Below are 11316 nucleotides of genomic sequence, written 5' to 3'. Positions count from 1 at the left end.
TCCTGAATGAAGCTGTTTTTGTTGGTTCTGGGTTTAATGGTAACTGTTCTTCTACAGCTGCACATGAATCTCAGCAGTTTATTTCATGTGGTTGGTAAATAAATGCAGATACATTTAAACTCTCATTTTACCTGAAGAGGTAGGTTACTTGTGACTGAGACAAAGATCAGTAACCTTAAAAAAAAAGTTGTTTCTGATTTGTACCAGTTACTTTTCCAGCCGTTTGCTGCTCCTGTTCCAACTTTTTACAGACGTGTTGCTGCCATCTGATTAAAAAAATCAGCTCATATTTTGGCCAAATGTCAGTTACAACATCTGATATGTTTATGTTCTACTGGAAATAAAATATGGTTTGATGAGATTTGGAAATCATTGCATTCCCAACTTTTTTGGAATTAGTGTTGTAGTATCTGTTCCTTCACAGCAGGAAAACTAGTCATGATTGATGCAAACATCAGCCCAAGTTTACACGTTTCTGTTCCACAGAATCTGAAATGCTCTCATGATTAATCTGATTTGACTTGTGCAGCCTGAGTCACAGCAGCAGAGAGGAGACGTCCTACAAGGATCAGAGATCCCAACCAGCCGGGTCTGTAGACCTGCAGGGATCCCAACCCGGGTCTGCAGACCTGCAGGGATCCAGCTCTTCCTGAAATCCACACCTCCCTATTCCCCCACCATCTAGATACTGGCTGCTATTCTGGGAGCACATACAGGTTGTGTTTACGGGATGCTTGTTTAAACCGGTGGGCTGGATCACAACACTTTTCATAGTTCACAATCAACTCCAGTTTTAATTTCTTTTTTGCAGTTTCTTCGTTGATTCAGCTGAACAGATTTTTCAGCAACGTGACAGGTGACCATTCGCTGGACATTTTGGCTACAAGCATAAAGGCAGTAACCAAATGCTGGCTCCAACCAAAACCTCCAGCCCCGAAGCTAAATGAGGACCTTAACATTGCAACTTCAGAAAGAAAAAGGGGGGGAACTGGGGAAAATGAGACTGGCCTTTAATTTTTACTCTCTGTACTTAAAACATATCTGCTATACACTGTGGTCTGTGCTCTGCTGCATTATTATTCCACTTATGTCATTCCTTGTGTCCAGGTCAGGCTCCTCACCTGTTCACTGATTACAAACAAAACAAAAAGAAATTATGTTGAAAGTTTTTTCTCTACTATTTGTTAGCTTTCTTGCCCTAGTGGGGATGGAGGGCTGATTAAGACTGTTACTGCAGCAGGGCAGCCATGTTGGATTTTTAAGTTGCGATGACAAGTTTGTTCTCTGAAGAGAGTCAGAAATCCAGCTTTGATTCCAGTTTGTTCTCCCTACCAGATCAGAATAAACTCAAGCTTCTGGTTCCTGCAATAATACAGCTTATTGATCATTCAGGCAGTCTGCACACATAGTCCTGACCAGCGTCTGTCAGTGAACGTCAGCAAATCCAGCTGGTTTCCTAATTCTAACACATCATTCCCAGCCTTCCAAGGCAAAGGCAACATGAGTCAGTAAAAGCAAGGATGTTTTCTCTTTTATTCACAGGGGTATATCTCACCATCCACCTCCACCTGTTAACTTCCTGTTAACGCAAATATCTCATCAGCCAGTCACATGGTGATGGTGTATCACAATAACACAATAAACACAATAATTTATTTAATTTAATTAATTGTAGGTGATGTGATTTTATCTTACTTTAGTGTGGGTCAAAAGAATTACTTTCAAAACAAGAATTTGCTTTTATTTCACAATAAAATGTGTGTCTGGCCTTGAAAACTACCAAATGAGGTCATGATCACATGACTTCTGTCTCATAAAAAGTGGAAAGGTGACATGTTAGCCATACCCAACTCCTAGAGGCTCTTCTCACAACTTTGGAAGGCTCTGAACCTCTTTTCTAAAATAAAACTGTCCTTAGACAAGCCAGCATCACGGCATTTCGTCCCAGTTGGCTGACGTTTCCTGGATCCTGTATCTTCATGCTTAGAATCTGTTTATTTATTTTAATTCTCGTGTTTCATTTTTCATAAACTTTGTATTTCGTACCTTTTGAAAAATCAGTAACAACCTTAAAGCAAAAAAAAAAAAAATCTATTTAGACAAGACAGAATAAAAACTATTTATTTTTGCTGCATTTCTGCTCAGTCAGCTGTCGGTAAATAAAACCCTAAAAATACCAAAGAACAGGCGACGCATGAGTCTCAGAGATAAGATGGGAAGTGTTGCACCGTCTGCACCGTCCAGATAACAACACAAGCCACTGAAGGAACCTCTAAACATTATATACCGTTTACAAAGGTCCTGAGTCGAGTCCCGTCTGGGTCCTGCATGAACCTGGACAGGTCCTGGTCTCAGAGATTGACCTTCGGGTAGATGTTAGAGTCTGCAATAAAGCTGGTTGATCTGAGCTCTGAACAAGTCTGATAATTGTTGGATATTGTATGTAGATAAACCTCAGATGCCAAAGTGTAAGTGAATGCAACATGCAATGGTGTTTTCCCCCTTTATTTTTACTTACCGTCCTTTTTTGTGTCCCCCCAGTCAGATCCAGCAAGATTACATAAATTCCATAAATAAATAAAATAATGAATAAATAAGGAGCCTTATACCCATGAAGCTCCTCTTGGAAGAGCAAATTTGTTCTGCATAACACAGCAGCCATCATTCTGCAGCCACCATGTTGGACAGGACAAGGTAGAAAAAAAAACATTATTCCTTTGCTGCAGTGTGCAGTGACCAGTAGGGGGCAGCACAGGGACCAGTTTGACCAAATGTGAGTTCGACATCAGTAAACATTATGGAAGACAAAATGTTCAAAGGAACACCTCTAAATGTGTCAGATTTAGCCAAAGGGCTAGTTTCCATCTGTTATCGCTGGCCATGTCTTACAAAGGCACCCTGGGGAAAAAAAGAAACAAAGTGGTGAAGAAAACAATTATCCATCATTTTAAAAATATTAATCATTGAGATCAAACTGATCAAAAAGTGATTTAAACAGAAACAATAATTGATCATAACATTGTTAAAATCTACACACCCCAAAGCTCCTGAATCACAAAGCAAAGCAACGACATGAAAAAAGGAATACAAATATCCATCAATCTAAAAATCTGAAAATATTAATAAGCTAAAACTGATCACTAGCCTCTTCTGTTAGCCCCACGTTTATTGTTTTGCTTCCATCCTTTTATTCACAACTCTATCAGGTCTGAGTTTTCCAACGCGCCCCCTGGTGGAATCCTGCGGTAAGTAACGCAGTACACGAGCGAGGACGTGGACGCTAACGCTTACGATGGATCTACATGGATGTGACATTAAAAAGCAAATATATTCTCAGCCTTTTCTGCTGTTCTAGGATGTAAAAGTCCAATAAACACCAGATGTGACAACTGTGCAAGAAAATTAGCTAAAGAATGCTGAAAAAACTACTGACTCCTCTCAAGGCAAGTTTTTCCTGGTATCCGTGAGGTATAACCATCGGGAGATGCGGGACGCGGCCTCCTCTGTCCGCTGGGCTGGATTCGGGTCCTGCTGCCTACACCTGTGGCTGTTTTGAGTGGAATCCTGTGACAACGCCTGGATTGTGACTCAGCATAAAAGTGGAGCCATTTTCCAGGCCTCCATTTTCTATCAGGCGAACTTCTGCTTTGACTGATTTAGTTATCATGCCTCCAGAAAAGCTGGAGGACATAAAGCTCCCACTAAGTTTTATGTCCGAAGAGATGTCAAAGATAGTAAAACTACAAACAGTACTTATCAGCCTATGGGAGAAGTGAGGGAACTAAAGGCCAAAATTATTGAGAAAGACAAAAATATTGATAGTCTAGAAAGATGTGAAGACGAACTGGAGCAGTATACAAGAATGGAGGCTCAACACAAGGCCCCGCTCTGAGGCTGGAGGGACCAGGATGGTGAGTTCAACAGCAGAAAAGCAAAAACCGACCGACTCCCACAAACCAAAGAACTGAGAGGAACGGCTGTATTTATAAATGAACACTTGACAAAGAAAAATTCTGAAATAGCAAAGCAAGCCCGGGCTCTCAGAAAGCAAAGGAACATACAAGCGACGTGGACAAGGACCAGTAAGGTGTGGATAAAACTGCTGGTTCACCAGAAGAAGAAGAAGAAGCTACACTCTCACTGATAAAAGGTTGAGGAGTTGGACAAATTTAAATGACAGTCCTAATGCAGAATAACAGCTCACTTTCCATTTCTGTTTTTGCTGTAGGAGGCCGGGATGGTTGGAACATGGGGAGAGTTGGAACGTCACCATTTCCACCAATCAGGAATGGAGCAGGAGTCAGATGATCCCTTCAGTAGGCGCATTTCCATTACCCCCCGAACTGAACAAAACCTAAAGATTGCAATAAAAAAGCGGTAATGGAAACACCTACATTTCAAAAAACCTTTCAAATATCGCTAAAAAATTTTTATGCTCTCATGAGGTGGTTTAGAAGTATATTAGAAAAGTGTAACGGAAACACTTTTTCACATTTACACGTCACTGGACGTGATGCAAAGCCTGGTACACACATAAAGATAATCGGGCTGTTTTTTTCCCCGATTGTGCCTCTTTCCGATCAGGGACGGCAAACACCTGATTACTGTGAGTCTTATGAGATTTTGCTGTCCAATTATCATTTGGTCTGTGGTGTGTTACAAGCAGATTTGTTCTGATCATCCAAAACAGGTTGTAGCGTGATGACTCATGATTTGTGACTAGGTGGATGGTGACGTGGCTCGGAATGTAGCCAATCAGAGAGCGAGCTGGCTGGGGAACAAGGAAGTAAATAAAGTCCATGTTCACGCCATCTCCAGTCTGTTATTTTTTGATTTCTGGCTTTTTTCTGTTAACAGTAGTCTCATGACCAGCATGATTGCCCGTCCTGTTTGTCCCCTTTCATGCAGGGTGTTATGTTTTCCGGTTGTTACTTTGTTTCTTCTTCGTTTTTTGCTGGTTGTTGCTATGGTTCTTCTTCTACGTTTTTGTTAGATCACATTTGGTCATGTGAGATGTCTGGCTTGGAGGACTAGATTGTAGATCAGTTGCAGACAGCATCGTTATGTGTGTGTTGTTCTGTGACTAGATTATCGAGCCACCACACTGTTTAATGCCTGAATTTTTATCTTCACGTGTGAGGTCTCGAACTGATAAAAAATCTCATAAAATTAAAAATCCTTATGTGTGTTTAAGGAGTCACATGACCAGTTCATTTCAAATAAAGATGGCGCGGTATGTGTAGACGCAGGAGTAGATGGAAATCTTTTTACAGAAAATTAAAGAACAAATATAACTGCCATCTTTGATAGCAAACAATTGTGAAATGCAGAGTTTTACAAAGAATTAGAACTCTCCTTCCTCATCAAAGTGGAGTCTTGTAGGACGAGATTTTAGGAGAACAATGGCTAATGCGCTAATTCAATTCAATGGAAACGTTTGTCAAAATTTTAGAAATATTGCTTTTATTTTGTGAAATACTGTAATGGAAACACAGCTAATGTTTGCCCACTTCTTTCTCAATGTCACATGGCAGTGATCAAGGCTGAAAACACGCGTATGCTGATTTCATGGAGAAAAAAAATTATTTTGAGGTAAGAAAGTATTTTTTTTTACCAACATGAAACTTTGTTTAGTACTTATGTAACTGAAGATAAAACCACATGACTTACAGTAACTGCAGTTGTTATCTTTTATGCAAAATGTGATGCATCGCCCCCCCCCTGCTAATTTCAAACCACTATGTTAATACAGTTAGCTAAACAATGGCTGACAGGGTTGGGGTGGGTTGTAACATTTATTTTAACAGTTTTACAACCATCCCCTTACATAAAATTAAGTATATTTTTTCATTTTATTCCTTTTAAAGCATGCCTAGGCAATGGAAAAGAAAGACTGAGAGAGGTGTGACTGCTAATGTTGAGCATATGAAGGGGAACCCAACTTGTCCGTGTGGGGTGCAGAGGCAACCAGCCTAGCAAGGGCCAGTTGTAACAGCCTTGGACAGGTCATTGAGAGATAGAGCTTTGATGGGAGAACATATGGAATGTGGACGAAACAGGCATAACAACTGTCCAGTCACCATACCGTATTGTTGCACGTCGTGGGGTCAACCAGCTGGATGCAATGACATCAAATGAAAGTGGTGTGCTTGTGTCAGTAGCATGCGCTGTGCAAGTACTGGGAAATCTGAGTAACCACCGTAGGCCCAGCGTAGCTCCGGAGAGGCTCAACGTGCACCTCTTCCAGACCTGAGGTGCACCCCTGCTACGCAGACGGTTACGCCGAGTTACTCCTTTGTGATTGGTCAGTTTGGGATCACGTGTTGCCAGATATTTGGATCTTCTTGCTGAATTTGTGTGGTAACCACCGTTTTTAAAAACAATAACCTGTGGATCAAGTTGATGAGAGGCTGATCTAATTATTTCTTTGTTTTCTTCCACAAGCTAATAAAGACACTGAACCATACTGGACGCCACTGTTGTTTGAAAATAAAAAATACCTACCAAACTGAAGTAAACCATCAAAAGAACTCCGACCTGGAGAGTTTACCTGCTGACACCACCCCTACTGCCACCTTCAGGTGAGGAAGAGAAACTGCAACACGACACCAAAACGATGCGTGCCCCCTACGCTCGAGTGTGCAAGCAAACTCACCAGCATCAGATACGCTATAACCAAGCACAGTTCTCACTGAGGAACAGCGTGACGTCAGTGAGAATGGTCCATAACATAGTCTGTATATAAAAGATGGACGGAGCCTCCATGACGTCACCTGTAAGTTTCTGAAGGGCTGAACTGAAGCTCATTGGCCTGTTCCCAACATCGCCATCTTGGCAGCGTCCACATGCCTTCATTCCCGGAAAATCCAAAAATGGGCAAAGAGGTTGAGCTAAGAGGGAGACTGTGAAGGTGGGGGTGGATGATTGACAACCATCAAACTCAGAGCTGCCTGTAGCTAAGAGCTAACCGAGCTAACCTGGAGCTAACAGTAGCTAACCAGCTAACGGAGGTAGGTGGGGCTAAAGCTAAGGCGCACTGTTAGCCGGCTAAAAACCTCGGTTGTGCTGCACTCTACCTACCTGGGGGTGGCGTGGCTCAGCAAGGTAGAGCGGTCATCTTGTAACCTGAGGGTTGCCGGTTTGATCCTCGGCCAAGTCGAGTTCATGTCGAGGTGTCCTTGGGCAAGACACCGAACCCCTAATTGCTCCTGATGGGTCGTGGTTGAGCGCCTTGCATGGCAGCATCCGCCATCAGTGTGTGAATGTGTGTGTGAATGGGTGAATGTGATGTATAATGTAAAGTGCTTTGGGTATCACCCCAGGTACAGTAAAGCGCTATATAAATACGGACCATTTACCATTTACCTTCTTGCCCGAATATTGGATACATGTCAATCAAAAGGACACGCCCCTAGTTATGCCGAATTTCAAGATTAAATAACATCCAAATGATGAATTAGAAAAAAAAATCCCCCTCACAGTTGTCATGAAGGTAAACTTGACCTATTAATCCTAAAATGGATTTTTGTACCATGATTTAAACATGTTTATTTCTGCTGTTAAGTTGGTCTCTTTAACATGGGAGTCTATGGGGATTTACTCTGTTTTGGAGCCCCTAGTGGATGAGGGGGGAACTGCATTTTTTGCACTTCCGCATAGGCTTCACATTTTACGGGCGGAGGTTGCCGCTTGGTCCAAAATTATTCCACAAAAGAGAAATCAATTAATCTACAGTGTAACAATGTTCAGGCTTTGGCCGTTATTTATTTGATTTACTTGTTGTGGTTTGTGTTCCGTTGTTCATTTGAAGGTTTGATTAAAACAATAAATAGTGACTGCATTTCTGAACAAAAAATGAATTAAAAAATAACTTATGAAAAACTAAATATATAACAGAAAGTGACCAGATGCGTACTCCAAAATAAATCCAGTAAAAGACTGGTAAATGTAGATCACCATCTTTTAAATATTGTATTTCATAAGTGCATGTAGACGCATCATATCAGATTTTTAACGTAATCTGATTACTACCAGATATCTGACTATTATGATCATGCAAATGGGTTGTGTTTTATAAAAATAATCTTTAATATTTAAGAAAAACTGGTAATATTACATAAATATGTTGATGTTGATGAATTAATATCGAATAGGATTTAATCGAAATTGAACAGAATCAGGAAATTAGTGGTGATTCCCAGCCCTGGCCCTAGAGAGCCAGACTTCCCATCACTATTAGATGGCCTGTTTGAATGTAATGATCAGTAAATTATTTAATTATTATTTTTATTAATTCCAAATTCCCCTGAGGACTCTCCAAAGGGATTAATAAAGTATTTATATTCTATTCTATTCTAATAAAATATAGGTTTTTTTCTTTTAAAGTTCCTATATACATGTGCCACCCCTGATCAAATCCACGTCTAATTTGTCATATTTGGGGGTGTTCTGTGCGGCTCGTGCAGTGCTGGGTATCATGGGTGGCATCAACAGTGAGATGGCAGTATTGGACACTGAAACCTGACAGACCCGCAGCGGGTTTGCAGCTCTTTGTCTCTAAGCCGCTGCTGACTTTTTATTATGAGCACATCCAGCAGAAATACTCAGAGAAACACGCAGCAGTTTTAACCAGGCAAGCAAAACGACAAAGAGACAAATAGACGGGCGGTGAGACAGACAGACAGACAGACAGGCAGGCAGGCGGGTCTCAGCGTCACGGCCTGGGGCTCTGACTGAGAGGGGCTGGGACTGAGCGGACTCACTGCAGTGGAAGCTACGGGAGAGGCGGGCGGAGGCATGGAAGTCCATGCATGCCGCTGTCTTCGTTCACACTGATCGTATCAAACACGGAGCTGCTGGTGTGGGTGAGAGATGAAGCTCTGGTGGTTAGTTGTGTAAGCACAGAGCAGAAGAAGAAGAGGAGGAGGCCTTTTACCTTAACAGTGAGTGAGCTTTATCTAAGCTAGCTAGCTACTAACCTCCTTCGCGCTATGATACAGCAGATAATCAGGCTAATACTGACCCAAATAGCTCACGTTATACGAAGCCGAAGAGTTTGGGCGGTGTGCACGCCGGTATGTAGCTATAAACCTCCTGTTCTGCCTGAATATGGAGGTGTCACTGCTGTGTTTGGGTGTTTTATGCTAATTGTAGCTATGACAGAAAGTTAGCTAACGTTAGCTAAACAGCAGCGTCAGTTGAAAGTGCGTCTTTTCCCCTGTTTGTTTTTGTTTTTAATCCAACTGCCAACAAACAGTTAATGACACTTTTTACAACAAGAGCAAGGGAGGCATGTGATGTTATTAACGTAATGTCATGTCTGTCATGTCAAGCAGGTTCCTGTAAAGCTGTCAGATTTTAGGAAATGTTAGCTGTCGGTGATTATCGCTAAGAAGCAGGTCAGCGAACCGCTCCGTGTTCAGGCCAGCTGTGTCATGGGTCACTATCAGCCAGAACCAGAACCGAGGCGATGGGACTGCAGACATGTCCAGTTTTTAATCATCCCAGCTGCAGCTGGACTGTCAGCATGTTGAAGGAGAAGTCAGTCAGCTCCACATCGAGCAGAAGGAAAACGAAAATCAAATGATCCGCTAATAATCAGAGATAAAAATAAACAAATAATAGATTATTACTCCAACAGCATGGCGATAGCTGGAGCTGCTGCTGGGGTGAATATTCACACATCTGACTTAACCCTGTCACAGTTATTACATAACCACTCCGTGCAACTGTTTGACTTGCCTCCCGGCTTTTTGTGGAACTGAACATTTATATAAAAACCACAGAAATGTCTGTTTTTAAAGCACTGTTTTCATTTTGTTTTACACTGTTAGCTGAAAAGATGGCGCACCCTTTTTTCGTTTTATGTACCAACGCATTATAAAAAATAAATAATTTAATTAATATCAGGTTTTTAAGTAGGGAAAATCCACATGCAGATGAACAGTTTAACATATGCTGTGTTATTATTTATGAACAAAAACTTAACCAAAAGTTAGCCTGTAGAAGCTCCTTTAGCAGCAGGAAGCTGCAGTCATGGTCTCTCTCACGATTGTGGAGAAATTTTGATCCACTCTTTACAGCGTTGCTTCGGTTTACAGCATCTGAATGTCCCACCACAGCATTTCAGTCAGGTTGAGGTCTGGACTCTGACTGGACCTCACTGAGGCCTCCAGAGAGACTGAGCCAGAACCAGGCTGCGGGTCCAGATGGTGTCAGACTTTACCTGGATCATGTCAGCACCTGGTTCTGGTATAGATCTACTGCTGTGTTTGGGATCATTGGCCTGTTGCAAGAGATAGTTTCAGCCAAGCTTTAGCTGTGATGGACTCACATCTGACTCTAGAAACCTTTGATGTTAAGAGGAGTTCATGGTTCACATAATGACTGCAAGCTGTCCGCGTCCAGATCATCAGCCCCCCACCACCCAGCTAACAGATTTGATAGATTAGATTTAACTTTATCGTCCTTACACATGTACAGGTCCAAAATGCAGGCTCGTATCTAACCAGAAGTGCAAAAAGCAAGTTAATAATTCAGTGTGATTTGCAGAGTGGGTACTATCAACATATACAGATGGATATGTGCCTTTAATGTAGTAGACTATAGACAGGAACTATGGACATAGTCAACAAGAGGAAATGTACAGATGATAAGTTATTCTATACAGAAAAACAAGTGAATGGACATTAAATAGTGTAGAAATCTAGACGGAAGCTGCCGATGGTTACTGAACCAGTGTAGTATTATGTAGTAGTTTGTGTGTGTGCAGGACAGTCCAGTAGTACAGTGGTAGTGGAGTAGAGTCTTGATCTGAGTAGAACTAGGAGGTGAGGGGGTGAAGAGGAGTTTAAGGGTTAAAAAGATTTCTGTAAGGACACAGTTCTGTGGAAGAAGCTGTTCCTCCCTCATGTACGTATATAGCAATGTCAGTTTCAAACGTTATACATCACCGTCCTCATACTTACATGCGTGTTTTTCGTTGCTATGGTTGTAAAGTGAATTCCTTTCAGTTCAGAGTTCATTTGTTGTGCTTGTCTTTATTGTTCTTCTTCTCTTTTGTTCCCTTCCCGATTCTCTTTTTCTTCTCTGGTTTTTCTTTCCCCGGTCTCATGTCAGTTCTTCTGCTCGGCACTGCCCCCAGTGATTTCTGGTGGTGTTGCTCCGTCTTCTGCGTCAAGCGACGGATCGCTAAGCTCCCTGTAAACGGACCAAATTATGCCAAGTCTTCTAGTTTAGATAATAGTCTATATATTTTCATAATAGCTTTGGGGCATTGAGATTCATGAATTCTGCCACCCTAATAGGTAGCTGCTA

The 11316-nt window shown here is 41.7% G+C and overlaps 1 protein-coding gene across 1 annotated transcript in view; it reads left to right on the top strand.

Moving 5' to 3' along the window:
* Positions 1–8478: 8478 nt before the first annotated feature.
* Positions 8479–11316, top strand: part of herc1 (HECT and RLD domain containing E3 ubiquitin protein ligase family member 1) — an 83783-nt gene continuing 80945 nt past the window's right edge. Inside the window, 1 exon segment of the mRNA XM_041987663.1 lies at positions 8479–8942. The gene's annotated coding sequence lies outside the window, so the exon portion shown is untranslated.

Source organism: Melanotaenia boesemani, chromosome 1, assembly GCF_017639745.1.
Source record: "Melanotaenia boesemani isolate fMelBoe1 chromosome 1, fMelBoe1.pri, whole genome shotgun sequence".
NCBI classification, from domain to species: Eukaryota; Metazoa; Chordata; class Actinopteri; order Atheriniformes; family Melanotaeniidae; genus Melanotaenia; species Melanotaenia boesemani.
The sequence above is the reverse complement of the archived record's forward strand: the minus strand, read 5'-3'. Positions and strand labels throughout refer to the sequence as shown.